This window comes from Callospermophilus lateralis, unplaced genomic scaffold (genome assembly GCF_048772815.1).
Source record: "Callospermophilus lateralis isolate mCalLat2 unplaced genomic scaffold, mCalLat2.hap1 Scaffold_63, whole genome shotgun sequence".
Taxonomy (NCBI): Eukaryota; Metazoa; Chordata; class Mammalia; order Rodentia; family Sciuridae; genus Callospermophilus; species Callospermophilus lateralis.
The window spans coordinates 19711256-19733818 of record NW_027514713.1 but is presented as its reverse complement, the minus strand read 5'-3'; the positions used below and the strand labels follow the sequence as shown (position 1 = coordinate 19733818).

General features: G+C 34.5%; 1 pseudogene; it reads right to left on the bottom strand.

Annotated features, from left to right (window-relative positions):
• Positions 1-22563, bottom strand: part of LOC143389631 (axin interactor, dorsalization-associated protein-like) — a 36541-nt pseudogene that overhangs the window by 11785 nt on the left and 2193 nt on the right.

Genomic DNA, 22563 nt, shown 5'->3' with positions numbered 1-22563 from the left:
AAGAACACTTAAAACTCAAAGAAAATGAGTAACCTAATTTTAAAATGAGCACCAAACAGATCTGAACAGACACTTTATCAAAGAAGATGTAAAGATGGTAAATAAGCCTATTAAAAGATGTTCAGCATTTTATATTCTCATAGAGTTACATGTTAAAACATTAATAAGATTTATACATTTACTAAAACAACTAAAATTCAAAACAACTACTGGTAAAGATGTGGTGCAACAGAAACTCTCATTCAATGCTGGTAAAAAGACAATTTGGCAGTTTCTTCCCAAACTGAATATACCCTTACTATACAATCCAGCAACTTCACCCCTTGTCATTTACTGGAATGAGTTGAAAATCTATGATCAAACAAAAACCTATACATGATGTTTATAGCATCTATAAAGGTTAAGTATACAAAATAGGGTCAGTTGTGTCACATCCAACTGAAATATAGCCAAGACAAGCATATGTATGCCTGTTTCAAAACTGTCTTGCAAGCCCAAGCCACAACCCTGAGGGCCTAACTCCAACATTACAAGTCTTACCTAGCAATTATGGTCACATGCCAATCAGGACACTACAGCACCAAGGAACTCTCTTTCAAAAAAAAAAATGTATATAACATCCCCCCCCAATTCAATATTTCCCTTTGTTTTGAAGACATGCTAGAGCGTACCTGGTGTGTGTGTGTGTGTGTGTGTGTGTGTCCTGAATTGCAAACATAAGACATTATGAAAAAGGCAAAACTACAGAGATGATAGAAAGTTCAGTGGTTGCCAGCATATATCAAAAGAAAGAAGAGAGATGAATAGGGGATTTGTAGGGCAGTAAAAACTATTCTATAATGGATATATATCATTAAACATTTATCAAAACTTACAGAATATACCACACAAAGAATACCCTACTATAAACTATAGTTAATTACAAGACATTGATATTGACTCATCAACTGTTAACAAATGTACTACAGTATGCAAGATGTTAATAACGGGAAAAACTGGTGGAATGGCGGACTCAGGGAATATATGAAAACAGCATTTACTCCTTAAATTTTCCATAAATCTAAACCTACTGTAAAAATATAGTATATTATTTACAAATTATGTTTACAAATAATGCACTAATAAGGAACAACATTGTGATAAATTTGTGATTAAACATGAACATGGTCAAAACTCAAATTACAAAGAAAGTCAATAATACAAACTAAGGATAAAACCTAAATACCTACTTTTAAGAGATCTAGTCTTTACAGTATAATAGTACTTCAAAACTTAATATGAAAGAATTTTAACAGGGTTACAGATTTCAAAATGTTATCACAATTAATGGTACATGTTCTTCTACATCTAAAAACTCCTACTATTTTCTGACCTTACTAGAAGTTCATGTAAAAAATCATTTCTAAAGTTTTTTTGGTACACTAACAAAAACAAAAAAGTCTTCAGTAGTTGAATCTATTAACTGAAAAATGAATATAATAAAATCATACCAAGATTCTTTAGACTAAATGTTCTAAAATACTGAGAAATAAATCAATTTTAAGGAAAAATAGCATATAACTTTTAAATATTTATGTATAACAATTTAGAAATTCAGATAGAAAACACACAGTAGATATTGAATAAAAGAGATACTAACATAAATCTCTTTCTTCCTAGTTGTAACAATATTTCACCTCCAAATATATGTCTATAATTGTTGTGTACTAAGTTTCTCCTATAAATTATAAATCCGAATGGAAGTAAGGGGATTGTTGGCCTCCTTATAATTTTCATGTGGGAACAAATTCTCCAGGGGCGGTGAAGAAAAGAGAAAACACAACTTTTCTACACTGTAACTATATATGTTATCTTAGTTAGCCTCTGCTTCACAGATCAGAAAAAAATGAATTTGTTTAAAAAAAACAAACTTCGGGAGTGATACTAGCCAAATGATATTGTTATATTGTGTGCATACATGATTATGTAACAACAAATCCCATCATTATGTACAACTATAATGTACCAATTTGAAAATGTGGAAAGAATAAAAATAAAATTGAATTAACAGAATAATCTATACAAATTATATATAAATTTACATAAATTGTTTGAATCTAATATGAAAAAAAATGGTGTTTTTTTGTGTGGAATTATTTAACAATAGTATTTACTTAGAAGCATGATGGAAGCCTCACTATGAATACCCTAATTTGTCATTGACAAATGTCTTTCTCAAAGCACATGGTTCAGAAAATTAAGATGAAGTTTTCAAAGTGGGTATAATTTGTTTTAAAATCATCAAGTTAGGACATGAGTACACCCTATCTAAAATCAAGTCTGGGATCTAAATTCATTATGTACTCCTTACTAGTAGATAATCAACTATTATGGTCAATAATCAACTATTACTGCACTGGCAAAATTAGAACAGCTAATACTCAAACAAATGAACACTGTCCTTCACCAACTACACAAATTACTCGAAAGGAAAAAATAAAGAAACAAGAAATGTTCAAGTTCAAAGTAACTCTGATTGTAGACATACACATATTTTAAAATTATTTTCAACTTCTGTCAACTTTCTACTGAAATCATCACTCCTTCGTAGAAAATCTTTCTGTATTGTTATTTGATGTTTACACTCCTGTATTAAGTTTTCTTTGGAAAGATTGTGGTAAATATGCGGCACATTCCTAAATATCGAGGGCATTGTTTTGAAATATCTGTTGGAAATCAGTTTACTTTAGGGTCTTCTTTTCCTCTATTTAGATTAACTACATATTTCTTCAAATGTTCTGCTGCATTAACTGGTAGGCAATTTAACAGTATTGCTGCCTTTAACACACTTCCCCAGGACCCAAGACCCAGGACCCAAGGAAATCAGGAAGCCCCAGATGACCAGCTGAATCATTCTAAGGCATTTGATATTTTAAACTCTGGCTATTCAAGTGTCCTTCAAATAATCTAATTGGAGTATTTATTAATATTTCCTACTAAAATAAGATTCTACACACTTACCTACAACAATTCACACAATTTATATAGCATGAGTCTATCCACAAATCAGCATATCTCAAGAATATTCTATGATTGCTATCACTGGCCCAACCCTCTGTCTTCAGAATGGCTGCATGCTCAGACATTGCCAAACACATTTCTGATGCCTAGATTGCAGTTTCTCTTGCTTCTTGCTTCTCAGTAACCCATGATTGTCCTGCATGATCCTATCAATCCTAAAACTTACCAATTCACTTAGCATCAAACTGAAAACATTAAAAATCACATCCAAACTAACTACAGTATTTTTAAAAGCATCTATCATTTTTCCTTTCTTTCTTATAACCCTTGTAGCATAACAAAATTGAGATTTCATGAAATAAAAAGACTTAAGCTTCTGATAAGCACTACTGAAAACTGGGAATAAAATATTAAATTGATTATTACTCAGTTAATGAACTATTTCTAATGAGTGATCAAGAGAATATATATTTGAATCACACACTAATTAAAGTATATCTAAATAATATACTAACAACCTCTCTTTGAGACCTGGATGTACTTCACCACCTCCACAATGGTGATTCACAAACTTTATGCTAAAAGTGACTTTTCCATTTTTGCCATCAAAATATCCTTCTTTTTTGAGTCTGGTTTAGAATAAAACTAATTATAATATCTAGAATATCTAATTCTCTTCAACTAAAATAAAAAACAATCTTGTCATTTTTGGGAGTGGGGGTATATTTGCTGGAAAAAAAAGCAGCTGATGTCAAAATTTTGGGGGCAAAAGATGCTACAAAAAACTGTATGGAAACATGTAAAATCCAAAATACATCTCTAAAGGGAATCTCTTGGTTATCTCAGAAAAAAAAAAAAAAACTTTGAATAAGACCACAAATTTAGCCCATTTATGTGAGATACATACATAATGTAGGTCACTTCCCAAATACATATGACCAACTAAGTAACAAAAAAATCAAAGGTGCCTACCAAAGCCAGTTAGTGAGGCATTGAGTATGGTTTCCAAAAAATTTTTTTAAAGAAATACATATTTAAATTTTAAGTATCAAAAAGCAACTGAAAACATGTTAGGATAGAAACTGGGTCACAAGAACTCTGTGGGAAGAAGGCAAGAAGGCATTGCTGCCCATCTGTTATTTAATGCTCTTTATCCATCATCTATCATGACATTAAATGCTTTTATATTACTACTACTAAGAATAAAAATGATATGACTGAACATTTCTTGCTTAGTCTCAAGCCATAAAACCATAAGGCAAAAGATTTTAAAAAACTGAAAAACAAAATATCCTACTATGAAACATTGTGCTACTTCATACTACTGGTAGGAGAATAAATTAGCACAAATCTACAAAAAATATTTTTGAAATCTCATCCTGCAAATATACTTGGCCACTTATAAAATGACACTTATGTCATTATGTTATTCTCTCCTACACTGTTTTTCTGTTTTTGCAGTGCTGGAAATCAAACCCAGAGCCTTGTGTATGATATGAGTACTGTTTTTATAATTATATAAGAGAGCAAATCAGTAGGAATCGGTTAAAAAATAATATATTTTATTCTGTTGTGGCTCAGTAGTAGAGAGCTTGCCTTGCAAGTGTGAGGCACTGGGTTCAATCTTCAGCACCACATAAAAATAAATAAATAAAACAAAGGTACTGTGTCCATCTACAACTAAAAAATATTAAAAAAAAAACAAGGAAGCTCATGATACAGAAAAAGCTTTAGAAAATACTGCCAACTAAGTAAAAACAAAACATAGACCAGTAAATACAGCATGATAGCTATTTGTTATACAAGAGGAAGAGAGACAATACACTGTACATTAAAAAGATATAAAAGGAACTAATAAAAACATACATAGCAAAGCATTTACCTAAAATGTGAAGCCAAAGAGCATGTCATCTCAAGAGTACAGTCTGTCTCCTCTCAGCTATGGTTACTTGCTATATTTATAATCTTGTTTCATTCAACTCCTCTCTATTTTCTTTACCCTACTTCTCACCTAGTTACCCACCTTGACTATTGCTTCTAATTCTTTCACCCAATATTGTCAAATCATCCTGCTTATAACACGCAGCTTCACTGTGACATTCATTTGTCTTCAGTAGTTTACTGCTGGCCACTCAATAAAAGTCAACCCCATTCTACTGGTATTTAAAAATCAGTTTCTTTTCCCTGAAAAAATATGCAAGATGGCATAAAGACTATGCATCAATATGCACAGACATTAAACACATGTGTTGTACACGTACAACACACATATGGTTTTTTCCATGGCGAGCATGTATGCAGGAGTCTCTCACTGTCTAAAGCAGTTTAACTTTCCTGTTTGCTTCTCTCCAGCAAATAGATTAAGTTTATCAATAAATAACGGACAATCCCTAGGATTTGTCACACCAGGCCAATAGAGCTCATCAGGTTCAGGGCTCTCACACCAAATTAAGTACAGTGAAATCTGCAATATAGGTAAAAAAATATCCCTATTCCATTTTGTATCCTGTAATAATGTGTAAAGTACCATTTGTATTTGATTTCTAAAGAACAAGGACCTTTTTCTTCACAACTAAATGCCAAGAGAGGTCTCTGTAATTCCTCTACATTGCACCTTGAGGCAGAATCCCATCTGAAAATTGATGGAAAGCGCATGACTATATTATAGTATCTCAATCCATAAAGTTCTCATTCTTGACAAAGTGTTTTTATAAAAAAATATACCTGATCTTCATTTTTCTAATTAATAAATGAAAGTGTAATGTTTGACAACTACTAAGGTTCTGACAAGTGCCAACACTCTGTGTTCTTTGACTCTCAACATTATTAATATCTCAGGGAAAATAATTCACATATGTATCTCCAACAGTTTCATTAACTCAAGGCAGTTTTGATGAAACCAAAAAACAATTCATTTCAGTAGAACACTAACAAAAAAGCAGAGCAAAGATTGCACTTAGTTTACTAGGGCATAAATAAGGTCCACAATGAGTACAATATAAAAATGATTACTTTTTAAAGACAAGTCATTTAAGTCAGCATAAATTTATTTAAGAAGCATCATACATCCAGCGCTTCCACAGTTCTCCAAAGAAAGAATCTTCTGTATCAGTAAATTAACATTGAAATAGACTCAAAGCAATCAGCATGTATTCTTTAATATGCATATCACATAGTCAAGGCTAATAATATTATTAAAATCACTCACTCAGCACAAGTTTCTTTCAACAGGGCAGCATTCAAATCATGGGCTTATTCTGACAGATATTTACCCCAAGTAGTGATTGCTAGCCTAAACTGTAGAGGGGTAGACAAATATTAGAATTTTAAAAAAAATTCTACACAAGAAAATGTTTAAGAACTGCTTTTATAGAGAATAAGTCATAATCCAAACAGAGTGGATTTGGGTGTGGGTTTACTAAAACTGGAATATAAACTATTACAAAAAAAGACTAAAGCCTGTTATTATGCCTATTATCTATCACCCATAGCAGTTTGGGCGATGCTAGAAAAACTGGTGCGGCCAATTTGGAAAGCAAAATGGAGATTTCGTGGAAAGCTGGGAATAAAATCACCATTTGACCCAGCTATTCCCCTTCTTGGTCTATTCCCTAGAGACCTAAAAAGAGCATAGTACAGGGACACTGCTACATCGATGTTCATAGCAGCACAATTCACAATAGCTAGACTGTGGAACCAACCTAGATGCCCTTCAGTAGATGAATGGATAAAAAAATGTGGCATTTATACACAATGGAGTATTACTCTGCATTAAAAAATGACAAAATCATGGAATTTGCAGGGAAATGGATGGCATTAGAGCAGATTATGCTAAGTGAAGCTAGCCAATCCCTAAAAACAAATGCCAAATGTCTTCTTTGATATAAGGAGAGCAACTAAGAACAGAGTAGAGAGGAAGAGCATGAGAAGAAGATTAACATTAAACAGGGTTGAGAGGTGGGAGGGAAAGGGAGAGAGAAGGGAAATTGCATGGAAATGAAAGGAGACCCTCATGGTTATACAAAATTACATACAAGAGGAAGTGAGGGGAAAGGAAAAAAAAACAAGGGGGAGAAATGAATTACAGTAGAGGGAGTAGAGAGAGAAGAGGGGAGGGGAGGGGGGATAGGGGATAGTAGAGGATAGGAAAGGCAGCAGAATACAACAGACACTAGTATGGCAATATGTAAATCAGTGGGTGTGTAACCGATGTGATTCTGCAATCTGTATATGGGGTAAAAATGGGAGTTCATAATCCACTTGAATCAAAGTGTGAAATATGAGATGTCAAGAACTATGTAATGTTTTAAACAACCAACAATAAAAATTTAAAAAAGAAAGTTTTACTATAAAAAATGTATCACTGCACTGCTTTTTAAATAAAAGTCATTCTCCAAAAAAAAAAAGAAAGAAAAAGAAAAAGAAATTAGCTTTGAACAGAATGACCACTGGATCTAAGCCGAAGAGCCAAGAACTGTCTGAAAGAAATGAACTCAGGGAGTACAGAATTATGAAGAAATATAAGAGAATGAGAAGGTCGAAATATTGTCACAAAGGCTAAAACCATGGAGTTCCAAATATGACAGTCCAATATCCTCTGGAATTATGGTCTGAGATAACAAGTAGATTCATGGAAGAAAGATGAGGGCCACAAGGAAATAAGATGAGAGGTCTCAAGTGAGCCAACAGTAAAGATTTTGAAGTAGCTGGTAGCAAGAGAAATGAAGTATAAAATGAAAAAGTAACCTAGATGTTAAAGTATATGGCTGAGGTTGTGGCTCAGTGGTAGAGTGCTTGCCTAGCACATGTAAGGCACAGGGTTTGATCCTTAGCATCACATAAAAATAAATAAAATGAAGGTACTACATTTACAACTAAAATTATTATTTTTTTAAAAGTATGCCTAGAAGCCAAGAGAGAAAATGGGCTACAAGAGAATGCTGTGGACCACACCTATCTGTGCAGAACCAAGACATGACAGCAAGAGAACATAGTCTGGAAGTAGTACCCTTCTACTTGTGTTCCCAGTGAGTTGAGGGTATGGCCTTAAAGGCATTCCCCTCCAATACAAAGCTGGGATAAGGGGAACAAAATTCCAATTAAGAGAAAGGGAAAAGGAATGCATGTGAAAATAAACAGGCATCTAAAAAAGTTGGATAATTTGACTGATCTAGATTTTCATGAGAAGAGAAGTGTAGGTGCTGGATAAAGATAAGGTACTATTACAGGGGCAGGGAAGTATTAACAGAGAACAGAGAACAGCAAGACAGGAGCAGGAAACAACAGAAAGTGCCTGGAAAAGAGTGCTTCTCCCCAGGCAGTCCTGTTGATGAGAAACGTAGTGCTCACCAACTCAGAATTTCATCTAGAGTACTAGCCAAAAAATGATAATGTGAATTTTCCTGAAGGTAGTTAAAACTGGAACTAGGAGCTTCTCTGATTTCAGTACAGGGAGTGATGATGTATAAGATGACTAAGAAAGAACTATTTTTCCCCTAACTTATTTTGACATTCTTGAAATCCAACTACTTCCAACCCTTGGTTATCAACAAGAAAGGCTAAATAAAATTCATCTAGTAATTTATAATTTAAATCTAATATATTAAAATCTGTTAGAGTGTTTGCCTCACATGCACAAGGCCCTGGGCTCAATCTCCAGCACCAAAAAAAAAAAACAAAAAACAAAAAAAAAAACTAATTTCCTTAAAAGACTCTTCTGCTAGAACTATTAAAATATGCCTAAACTCATTTCTTGTAGAAAAAGATAAAGCAATCATGAAATTCATCTGGAAAAATAAAAGACCCAGAATAGCAAAAGCAATTCTAAGCAGGAAGTGTGAATCAGGAGGTATAGTGATTCCAGACTTCAAACTATACTACAGAGCAATAGTAACAAAAACATCATGGTACTGGTACCAAAACAGGCGGGTGGACCAATGGTACAGAACAGAGGACACAGAGACCAATCCACAAAATTACGACTATCTTATATTTGACAAAGGTGCTAAAAGCATGCAATGGAGAAAGGATAGCATCTTCAACAAATGGTGCTGAGAAAACTGGAAATCCATATGCAACAAAATGAATCTGAATCCCTTTCTCTCGCCATGCACAAAAGTTAACTCAAAATGGATCAAGGAGCTTGATATCAAAACAGAGACCCTGTGTCTGATAGAAGAAAAAGTTGGCTCTAATCTACATATTGTGGGGTCAGACTCCAAATTCCTTAATAGGACACCCATAGCGCAAGAGTTAAAAACAAGAATCAACAAATGGGACTTACTCAAACTAAAAAGTTTTTTCTCAGCAAGAGAAACAATAAGAGAGGTAAATAGGGAACCTATATTCTGGGAACAAATTTTTACTCCTCACACTTCAGATAGAGCCCTAATATCCAGAATATACAAAGAACTCAAAAAATTAAACAATAAGAAAACAAATAACCCAATCAACAAATGGGCCAAGGACCTGAACAGACACTTCTCAGAAGAGGACATACAATCATTCAACAAGTACATGAAAAAATGCTCACCATCTCTAGCAGTCAGAGAAATGCAAATCAAAACCACCCTAAGATACCACCTCACCCCAGTAAGAATGGCAGCCATTATGAAGTCAAACAACAACAAGTGCTGGCGAGGATGTGGAGAAAAGGGTACACTTGTCCATTGCTGTTGGGACTGCAAATTGGTGCGGCCAATTTGGAAAGCAGTATGGAGATTCCTGGGAAAGCTGGGAATGTAATCACATTTGACCCAGCTATTCCCCTTCTCAGACTATTCCCCAAAGACCTTAAAAGAGTGTATTAGAGGGGCTGGGGATGTGGCTCAAGCGGTAGCGCGCTTGCCTGGCATGCGTGCGGCCCGGGTTCGATCCTCAGCACCACATACAAACAAAGATGTTGTGTACGCCGAAAACTGAAAAATAAATATTGAAATTCTCTCTTTAAAAAAAAAAAAGAGTGTATTAGAGGGACACAGTTACATCGATGTTCATAGCAGCACAATTCACAATAGCTAGACTGTGGAACCAACCTAGATGCCCTTCAATAGATGAATGGATAAAAAAATGTGGCATTTATACACAATAGAGTATTACTCAGCACTAAAAAATGACAAAATCATGGCATTTGCAGGGAAATGGATGGCATTAGAGCAGATTATGCCAAGTGAAGCTAGCCAATGCCTAAAAAATAAATGCCAAATGGCTTCTTTGATATAAGGAAGGCAACTAAGAACAGAGCAGGGAGGAAGAGCATGAGAAGAAGATAATCATTAAACAGGGATGAGAGGTGGGAGGGAAAGGGAGAGAGAAGGGAAATTGCATGGTAAAGGAAGGAGACCCTCATTGTTATACAAAATTACATATAAAGAGGAAATGAGGGGAAAGGGGGAAAAAACAAGAGAGAAATGAATTACAGTAGATGGGGTAGAGAGAGAAGATGGGAGGGGAAGGGAGCGGAGGGGGGATAGTAGAGGATAGGAAAGGTAGCAGAATACAACAGTTACTAATAGGACAGTATGTAAAAATGTGGATGTGTAACCGATATGATTCTACAATCTGTATATGGGGTAAAAATGGGAGTTCATAATCCATTTGAATCAAATGTATGAAATATGATATGTCAAGAGCTTTGTAATGTTTTGAACAACTAATAATAAAAAATAAATAAAATATGCCTAAACTGATAAGTTCAATTTTTATCTCCATTATAGTTCTGGGCTACCCAAAATGCTAAAAGCAAAGGTTTTCATGATTTGAGAAATCATTAAAATATGAATACCACTTAAAACACTTCTCTATGAGAAGTAAAAAAAAAGAGTCCATAAATAAGCAGTATCCTAAGAAGTCAATACACTTGAAGTTAACTAGAATTTTTCATTTTTAAAAAATAACAAAGGCTGACTTCAGTTCAGCACAACCATGCCTCAAAGCAGTCACTAACCCAGCTGATCTGATCACTTCTGTTGTCACTGGTTTGAAACAGATCACCACTTGCCTTGGAGAAGCACATGGACCAGTGAGACAGGCTGTGACTGCCAGCACCCCATTGCTGAAACCACGCCAGCACAGGTGCAGAGAAGGAGCCCTGTGGACTCCACACCCTCTCCTGCTGGGCCTCTGCTCCTTCCCCACTTGCTTTCTCAGCTTTTTACCTTCTCTACAGAGGTCCCATGTTGTGAACACTGGAAGCTTATTTCCAATCTCCATGTGAAAGAAATAAGGCATATCTGAGTCCAGGCTCTCTGGTGGGTTTTCAGGAGTATGCATACTCTGTAGTTTCTAGAGGGTTCTAAGCCTGGTCATCTTGGATGGGAAAGCACCCCAAGGGTATGAAGGCTTTCTTTCCTTACTTATCCTTTCTCTCCCTCAGATCCTCTTTCTCCTCCCTTCTTTCTATGTATTTATGTATGTATAAGTATCGACACTTCTATTGCTATTTTCTTTTTTACTTTCCTGCTCAGATAAGCTCATCACAGGCTCTGCTCAGCTCACAACTTATGATAAAGAAAAAGATGTTGACTTTTTCTATTGCTATTGTCCCCTTCATTCTCTAATCTTTTCAGATGGTATATGATTTGACTAGGAAGTAATTTAGGAGTTTGGATAGATATTCTGGACACATAAAATGCTTGAAGATAAACTAAAAATCAATTCTTTGGAGGTAAAAGAGAGCTATGGACAACTTCCCACGTGGGCTCCTTACGTCCCCATCTCCTAGTACTTAAGATATAAAAATAAAAACCTTCACTATCAAGAATAACTGCTTTCTAGCATTATTCTGGATTATTTATTTTAGAAAGTTTGTTGCCACAGGTATCAATACACCAAAGATATGGAAATGGCTTCATTATACAAAGTTATATTTTGTAATTATATTTGTAAAATAATAATAAAAATATAATGGTGAAAGTATATAGATGAAACTGACAATTGCTTCAAATAATATAGGAGGATGCATAAAATGTGTCCAGCTATATAGAGACTAGTGATTTGGGTACTTTTCTGTATATATCTTAGATTTCCTTAAAAAGTTTACAAAGCAAAAAATAACAATTGAAGAGGGGGAAGTTAAAAGGGTTATAGCTAAAACAAGATTACCCAATAAGTTAACAACTCTTGAAGTTGTATGATGAGTACTATTCTAATTTTGTACATTTGCAATTTTTCATAATAAAAGACGTTTTAAAATGGTACTTACAACCCTAAGAACTTTTTATTCTAAATAAAAAAATTCAGAATCATGGTATAAAAGCAGTGCATCCTTTAAGAGTAGATACTGAATTAAAATATAGTACACTAAAAATGAGGAATCAACGTTTCTGGGTAATTTTCTTAAAAGTGACAAGAATTTTTCAAAAAAAAAATTGTAGAAGGACTCTACAAACTAAGATACAGAGATGTTCTAACTCTAGGGGAAATTTCTTCTTATTCTGTAGTAAAATACAATAAAGGAAAGAATCAAATCTAATTATCTCCTGATAATACAGCAAATGAGTTGGTTCTAATATAAGCAAAACTAAGAGTATTAGTACATCCTAAGAATTATGTTTAGGTATCTTTTGCATAAATCCAGTTTTATTTGGTTTCTCCTGAGGGACTTGGCCCCTATTAAGAGTCAATTTACATTTCTCAAGAACTACAGAGGAACTACAGAATGCAACCAGCATTCTAAAAAAGATATAAATAGCAATTGCTGCATGTAGAGAAAAATTTTCCAAAATATATAAGTATCCTGTAATTTCCTAATTTAAGTCAATTACAACAGGTGTATTATGTCTAGCAGTTAATGGAGACTGGATTTAGAAGAAATATTTTCTACTTAACTGAAGAATGTAAGTGGTTGCACTGGAATGTACCAATGAATTAAATTATCTGTTTTTTTCTTAAAATGCCTTACCCCATGCAAAAGATTTACACCTTGCATTGTAATGTAGGCATTGCTCAACTTATAGAAAGGTTGTTATAAAACTTATCCATAAATCAGCTTCATGGAACTCAAATTACATTTTCCCACTGAAACGATTTTATAAAGAATAGTAAGTCCATCTTTAAGAAATCCATAAAGCTAAAATTCATAGAACCTATTGTGCTTTACTGAAACACTGTAGGACTTTTTTTTAACTAACCACTTGGAATCATTACTTGGTTAATACAACAGATTCTAGGAATATGTCTCTCCATTGCTCTATGCATGTAAAAACAAACACACACACCATCTACCCACACCTATAAAACAGAAAGCTCCTTTTCTCTTTAGTGTAAGCACAATGAAGGAAGTAGAGCTTGGAAAAGAGGTTCTTGTATCTGAAGGCTGGGAGAGGTAGTATGCTAGAGCTTACTAAAAGGCAATGAACACTAGAAGTTTCGATAGGATTGGTTTCTATTGAATCTTAAAGATGCAGGACAAACATCTTGCAAGCAAATGGTGTATTATAACTTCTACCAGTTGTCTCCTGGAAAGATGGTTTGTTTTTTTTCATTTTGTTTTTTTGCTACCAAGGACTGAGCCCAGGGGTGCTTAACCACTGAGCCACATCCCCAGCATCACTCACCTTTTAATATTTTATTTAGAGACAGGGTGTCACTAAGTTGCTTAAGGCCTCTCTGAGTCCATTCCAGTGGCTTTGAACTTGCAATTCTCTAAACTGCTGGGATTACAGGTGTGTGCCACTTGCACAGCTGGAAAGATTTTTTTAACAAGCTTAGAAACTTCCTAATAATCACTTTTAATTATGTATTTTTAAGTTTTCATAAACTCAAAGAAAAATAAAGTATAGGTTACTTTTGTGAATATTAGATACATCCAAAGATCTAACAATAACCTCTCCTCCCCAACTATAAAATTGGGTGTGTGGGTTGAAGGAGTCTGCACAGCAGCTGACAGGCATCCCTCTGCTAGGGACCAAGGCCAGAAAGTCTTGGCAACTGCTATCTCAGGAGAGGGCTGCCTACACTTGGGACCTACTTTTCTACTCTACCCAAACACATCTAGATTTTTAGATTTTTTTAATCCACAAAACTATTTTTAAGGATGCAAGAAAAAGACATAAAAAATCACAAAGACAAATAACTTAATTTCACATGAATACATTTTCTCATATGCCTATTCCTTTAACAATTTGAAAGAAAAATACATAGGGATCAATACTCCCACAAAACTAGCTATTCTATTATTCAGTCCCAACACCAATTTACAGTCACTCTTTTTTTTTTTTACAGTCACTCTTAAGTTGAGAATTTCATGTTTCAATTATGCCGTTCTACCATTATAAGATTTTAAGTATTTTTTATAAAACTCATATCCATAAACATTACATGACTTTACAGAGATCACTGCAAAAGCACATGAGAACAAGAGTTCCACATTCCTCCTGGTCTCCAATTCAGCTGAAGTCTCCTCCATTTGCCTGCATAGGTGTTGGCCTTGTTCAGGAGGTCTGTGCATGCATGCATATCAGCGAAAGCCCGAATTCCTAAGCATTTGACAGGATGAAGCTGAGATGCCAAGAATTCACAGCAAGTCTTCTTCACATCCTATAACTGTAACTGACCAGCTGCTGGGAGAAGTACCTGCAACACACAAGGGAAGGTGCTTAGGCCACTGCTATTTTACCTGCTTCTCCAAAGGGCACAAGAAGTCCAGTCATCCACTCCCAAGTATTCCATAGAAAACAAATTTAACAATTATTTGCAAAAGTGGTAATGACTCTTCATTCTCTATAATTTCTAAGGAATCGTTCAAAGCTCTCGGCAGTCTCAAGAATATAAGATATCAGATCATATTATATTTATGGTTTGTTTGATAAGCATAAACAAAATGTTCCTGAATTTTTAAAAACACCCATTATTAGTAAGCTAGGAGGTGCTATCATTCAATAAAATGGTTTTGTTTGCTTAATGCAATGGTCCTGAGCTTCAGAATTTTGTGAGTAAGGGGTGTACCCAGACAAAGCCACATTTTTCAGAAGGCCTGCTCTTCCACTGTCTGAATAATACAACAAACTGCTTTTCATAGGGGGTAGAACAATTTTATTTAGCCATTTTTTAAGAGTGCATTTTAATTATACAGAAAATGTGTTTCACTGAGGCACACCCATACATGTATATAGCATACTTTGATCATAATTACAAGGGTACAATAATTTAAAATTCAACATGAATCTCTAGTTACAAACAATTTCTCTAGAATGTAATACATTACTGAAATAAAAATCATAAGTAGTAATTGCCTAATAACGTTTAAATTCATATTTGTATTCCAACAACTCCAAGCAATTTTATATCAATTATCAGTTGTTTTGTAGAATTTAAGTACTATCCTCACTATAAATACTACAACTAAGATTATACTTCTTTACAAACAGATCAATAATGGAGCCATTTTTTTCTTATAAGTGAATGAGGAGAGCACTATTTTAAGGACCAGATTTGAAAATCAAATTGAGAAAAACTTCATTTAAAAAGTTATTGACCGGGCTGGGGATGTGGCTCAAGTGGTAGCGCGCTCGCCTGGCATGCGTGCGGCCCGGGTTCGATCCTCAGCACCACATACAAACAAAGATGTTGTGTCCGCCAAATACTAAAAAATAAATATTAAAATTCTCTCTCTCTCTCCCTCTCTCTCACTCTTAAAAAATAAATAAATAAATAAATAAATAAATAAAAAGTTATTGAATGCCAGGCACAGTGGCTCAGCAGTTAAGTAAAGCCCTAAGCAATTTTTCAAGATCCTGTCTCAAAAATAAAAAAGGGCTCAGGAGGTAGCACAGTGACTAAGCACCCCTGGATTCAATCCCTGGTTCAAAAAACAATAGTAATAAAATAAAATAAAAAGAAAGTAAGTTACTGAATACCTACAATTCTTTCAAAAAGGCCACTCCCGGGCAAAATCAACTATTTAACAATGGTCAATTTTAGAAAAGATATTAGCATAAAAAAACCTTCTAAGTTCCTTCAGGAGTTACTTTAATATATATACCACACTGTAGTCCAAAGAAAATAATTAGAGGAAACAGTAGTTGATGAATACCTTTTACGATTTTCCTAAATCTATGTAATAAGATATAAATTTGTAAAGAATGATAGTATGCATATGTCTTTCTATATCACCAACTACCTGTATTTTCTTAAATGAAACACAGACACTTTCACTCTGGGATCTAGAAGCCCTGGGTGTGTCTGCTGAACACAACCAAATATTAATGAATAGAACTAATGACCAAGAGTGTGATGCTTTGTATTTTAACCCAACTCTATAAACTACTAATAGTTTTCTCTAAAAAAGGAAAATAGTAACTATAAACTGCCTTTTTCTTTGAAGAAAAATAAAGTATAAATAATGTGGTTATAGTCAAACCTTTTGCACAATATGGAGTGTGCTTCATTATGTTATGAGAATGAATCTCCATGGAAGACTTTTAATTTGTTGATAATTTTCAAATTAGAGGTTTTTCTATGATGGTATAATTGTGCTCTAAAGCAACATAAAGCACATTCCAAGATGCTTAATAGCACAGTCATTTAATTCAGTAAACACATATAGTTTGGAAAGTGGTCTTCGGCATAATACTCAGTGTGTGAAATTTACATAAATGGTAAAGATCACTCATCTAATCAGCACTTTCCCAGGGACAAAAGAGTGTAGTTCAGTAGTATTCAAAGTTGTTTGGTAACACAGAAAAACAGGGAGGAAAAAGTGGTTGAGCAGAAACAGGCCTGCTTACACAATGCTGGTGGGAGTGTATCTTGGGTCAACTTCCATGAAGAACAATTTGTCTGCTTCAATCACATTACAAATTAACACAATCTTTGATTCAAAAATTTAACCTACAGATACACTAACATGCAAAATTTTGTATGTGCAGATATTTTTATTACAGCATTACTTTAGTATTAATAGAGAAGCTAGGGAAAAGCCTGACTCATAAAGAGACTGGTTAAAAAACTAAAACCATCTATTCAGTGGAATACTTGGTAGTTATTCAAATGAAGAAATTATACAAATGGGATAGTCGATAAGATCTATTCTTTTTTTTTTGTACCAGAGATTTAACCAAAGGGCTTACCCACTGACTCAGATCCACCGAGTCACATCCTCACTTTTCATTTATAGACAAGGTCTCACTAAGTTGCTCAGAGCCTTGCTAAGTTGCTGATGCTAGTTTCCAACTTTTTATCCTCCTATCTCAGGTTCTGAATTGCTAGAATTACAATGCAATATATTTTTAAGTATTAAAAAAACAGTAATTAGTACATATTATGCTAACACATGATATATATTCACATTTACATAAATGCCATCTAAAAAAAGCAGCTAGAACAGGTTTTTAAATATTTATTTCCCTTCACTGTTTTCAACGTCATCATTACAAAGTCCAGATCTACCTTAGAGGAGATCAAAACTCATAAAATCATAGAATCTCAGATCTGGAAAGGACCAATATAAGTCCAATATAAAAGTTATTTCATCAGTGGGCTGTGCAGCTAGAAACATATAATTTTTATTGATGGCAGTGATGAGAGAAATGGTTCCATGCTTGGCAAATCATACGTTAAACTTATAAACTGGGCCAAATGTATAAAAAGTGCTTATTTCTATTTTTCTTTTGTCAATAGATCCTTTCAAAATGAGTGAGTTTTATGATGTAATTTTACTAGCACTAGACTATTTAGCTTACATAATTACATACAGTTTCAAAAACAATCACTAATTGGTCCAACTTGCTAAACATGACATTTGGTGACCAGCAGTCACTCATAAATGAAAACAGGAAAGTAGTCAGGGCCTCACGAATGACCTTGCTTATTTTGTGGATTAGTCCTACAGCCAGTTAAAACAAAAAATAATGAAGGATACTCAGACTTTAGATGAAACATATTCCATGATCAAAACTACTCAGACAGCTGGCAACCTGTGAACTGGGTACTTTAGAATTAAATCAAGTTTCCCAATAAACTGTTTTGGAAACCAAACTCATGAGGAGTTAAATGCTTTGTCCAAGTCAAACAGCTGGCCATTGAAACCTATGGATACAATTAGATTGGCCAACTCCTTAGTCAGTTATAATACCTTCCACTCAATATTTAGGTGCAGAAGGAAGGTACTTGTGCAAATTTCTAAATATCTAATATTCTTTTCATCATAGTAATAAAGACAGCAACCACTTCAATAATGCATTCTTTTTTGCTTCCATTTACTGAGTAATTACTGTATCAAGTATGGAGCTAAACACTCCTCTGGAGGTTTGGAAAAGTTGGTTGACTTGCCTAAGGTCACGTACTTGGAATGGAACAGGTCAAGCCTCCTACGTGAGCAGTATTAACCAAGACAGGTACAACTATTTCAGAAGGCACACAGACCTTGTGTTCGTGGCTATGAATATAAGAGGAATATATTTTAAAAGTTACCTTTCACTTTTTTAATAATATAAATATTCTTTCCTAAATAAATTTATTTAAATAAAAATGAAGTCAATGTAGAGAAAAACATTAAATATTTAACAGTATTCATGGTACAGAATATAGCAAAATTCTAGAGGATGCACATAAATGATTGAAATTTGGAAAATGTTGATTTAGAAAATGAGATTTAATATTCTAATCTTTCCTATCTGATAACATGCTGATTCTGATGATTCACATAAAAGTGACAAATAAGAACATGCTTTTACCTGGGGTACTCTAACCCCAGGACTTATTTTCTACTGAAGTGACTAAAATATACTATTAATAAAAAAGTGGAAATACTTAGCAAAGCAAAGAGGTGATTTCTTAATTTGCTCTGGGTCACAAAAATATCTTGGGCATTGTCACTTCAAGATCCAACAAATAAATTTTCATCTTAAAAACTTATTTTTCTCAGTTTTCTAGGGCGAAGGAGCAGCTGAACTGTGATAATTCTTACATGAAGTAGATTACAGTTAAAATAAATGCACAATGAAAAATTTCCATTTATTTATACTTCACTAATATTAACTGTTGAGATTAATGATCTAAGACAATGAAGTATATTCTAAAACATATAAGAAAGAATAATTATAATTTTCTATATATTTGAATGTTAATCATAGAGTCTAAGAATCTCAGAGTGATTAAATACAATAGCACATTTATACAGGGAGAGCCACACTCCCAAAGCCAGAGGAAATGTAAAGTAGGTGACTCTCTGAGAGTCTCTACTCAGACCCTGCTGTTCTTACCATGGGCTCAGTCCCTTTCAAGTCACTATTAATAGCTTTGCTTCATTTCATTTGCTTCCCAGGACTAACACAACTGGAATGAACTGATCTTGTGTATTTGTTCCCATGTTTAGTGTTCATCTCCCTGCAAAGGAATATGTAACAGCAGGATCACATTTTATCCCCTGCTGTATCCCCAGGTCTATAGCAATACATAGATTTGGTGGACAAATACTTAATGATTTGGAAAATATTCTTCATAAATAAATCAACTTGAATGTAACTCATTTGTTACTTCAGGGGCATATAAATTTTAGGGCTAGGGATGTAGCTCAGTGATAGAGCACCTCATGCATGAGTTTCTGGGTTCAGTCCCCAGTACCAGATTTAAAAAAAAATGAAAGGGGTACAATTCTGGATGAATTCTGTGTCAGAATTACCAACACTCTATTTCCAGGAATGCATCTGTATGGAACACTTCTTGTGTCCTATATCAAATCCTCTCAGCCCTACCTCATGCTCTAGCTGCCATGGCCACCAGCAGGTTTGAGCAGACTTTGAGCAGACTTTGATCATCTTTGGGAAGATGTAATGCAATCCTTTGCCCCAGTCTCTGCCATACCTCTGTCCAGCTTCCTACCTGGGACTCTGGCACTAGGCACTCAGACCTGCACATCCAAAGCATGGAAAATAATGCTGAAGGACCAACCTCCACCAGTAAAGAATGGTCCACCATAGGTACATGTAAGACTGCACATGTGATACAACCATAAAAATGAAAAGTTGTTCTCCCTTTGTATATAATGAATTGAAATGCATTCTGCTATCATGTATAGCTAATTAGAACAACAAAAACAACAACAACAACAAAAAAAGAATGGTCCAAAGGAAAAATAAAGACTTTTCCCTTTAATCCCTAAGCAGATAGTTCAGAGACACATTTAATACAGCTCCTCAAAAGGGAGAGTAAACACATCACACTTAGCTGTGGCTAGATCAATACCATACCTCTGAACTGGATTCCCTCCTTTCCAGTTCAAACCCCAACTCACTCATTCCTGGCTCCCTGGAAGTGCCCAAATAAACTAAGTACATAAGACTTGCTTTCAAAGGAACCCCCAATTATTGTACTGAGCAATAAATTAAACTGTGAATGTGGATATTTTAACTATAAGAATGTTAACTATGATGTTATTTACAATATCAAAAATTAAAAAGAATTTAAATGTCCAATAATGGCAGATAATGAAGCAAATTCTATAATGTCAATGAAACTGAATACTTTGCAGCTATTAAAAAACATTTGAAAAAAAATCATGATATTAAAAAAAATGGGGGCCAGGCACAGTGGTGCACATATAGAATCCCAGCTACTCAGGAAGCTGAAGCAAAGGACTACAAGCTCAAGGCTAGCCTCAACAACTTTGCAAGACCCAGTCTCAAAATAGAGCTAAGGATGTAGCTCAGTAGGTAATCCCTAACACCACAAAAAAAGTTTTAAAAGATTTGGTAGGGGGCTGGGATTGTGGCTCAGCAGTAGAGTGCTCGCCTAGCACGGGCAGGACCGTGGTTCAATCCTTAGCACCACATAAAAATAAAGGCTTCGTGAAGAAGCTATAAAAAAAAAAAAGATTTTGTAGGCAAACATTTAATAACTTGGAAAATGTTCCTAACATACAGTTAAATATCACATAACATTTCAGTCAACAATAAGCTGCTTATAAGATGCTACCTGTACCATATAGCCAGGTATGTAGTAGGTATTTCATTCAGGTTTGTATAAGTACATTCTATGTTTTCACACTGATGAAATCATTTAATGACAAATTTCTCAAGATTATACCCCCAACGTTAAGCAATGAATGGCACTAATCAGCATAAAAAGCTAGTTTTTGAAAAGAATATTTAGTTTGATTCTTTTTTATTTATATTTTGGTAAAACACACAATACATAAACACAAGGATAATGCCAAGGGATATACTGCCATTGTTTGTAAGTATGATCTCTGGTTAGTGATAGAACGGAGTTTTTCTATTTACTTATTTTTTATTTATTTGCAAAATTTTTTCAGTGTTCTATAATGAATGTGTGCCATTTAAGTGATCACATCATTCAAAAGAAAGTCAGGAAGAAGCAAGGAATGACTTTCTACATCTGTAGAATTCTAGCCAAGGTAACAGTGGGTAAGGAGAGCTGTTAATGAGATGCAGCTCTCCAGTCACCAGAGGTTGCCTCACACTGGCCCATCCAGTGTACCAGGAGTCTTGCAGGCCTTTCATCATCAAGTTGTCCTACAATGTTTTGTAGGTCATTGAATAGGCTCTCCATATATTATTTGCATTCTTGTGAGAGCAGTTACCTTAAAATATCTAAAGAAATATGAAGTAGAAGAACATCATAACTAATTAAATAAAACTAACAAAGTGCTATCATTGGGTAAAATAGGGAAATTTTTTTCATTTAGATATGTTGATTTCCACCACATGAAGACAAATTAAAGGCTACATATTTCATACTCAGAAAATGCTTTCAGCACTGAACAAAGAAAGGGGGTAAAAAAGCCACCATGATTAAGGAAGATGACTAGAACACTAGACAAGGACGACGCCCAAGCCATACAATGAGCATCCATGTGACACTCGTACACAAACCAGCTGCACATTTTAAAGTAAGATGCTTTCATCCTCTTTCACATTGTTTGACAAGCCAAATTACACATAAGATATTTCGCTTAGACAAGTACATTCCTTCTGCTTGGCTATTAGGATCTGTAGTTTATTTTCAGCTTGGGCATTGACTCCATAGAGGGAAATAATTTATGTAGTAAGACTTAAATCCTGAGCCATGAGCTATCTGTTTATTAAGAAAAGACTACCAAGTGGCTGACTGCTCCATATATAAGGCTTGCAGATGTCTAAGAACACATGCAAACATGAAACCCATAGCTCAGTCTCTGTTTAACTTTGCTGTAAGTACACTGCTAAAAGGTGATTTTTATTAATTTGCCAGTCACTTTAAATCTATATCAAAGCACCTGTTTATTTAATGTGCCAGAAATGACCTAAAAACAAACAAGGAAACAATTGTCCAAAGGTCATTAGCAGAGGGAAGATACCAGTAACTTTGACTAGTATATACCTCCTTAATCTATACTCAGTACCCAATTTATGCCACCATAGCTCAGAAATAGTATAATAAATGGTTATAAGCCACAAAATCAAAAGTTTAATAGTATTACCTGACTGCTCTCACCTGGGGGAGTGGCAATACACAAAAGAAGGAGGAAGAGGTTCCTTCCTCTTTCTGGAATACAGGGCTGGCCTAGTTTTGAAATAGAAAGTATCAGTCCCTGACATCTTACCATCTCCTTATCCACACTTC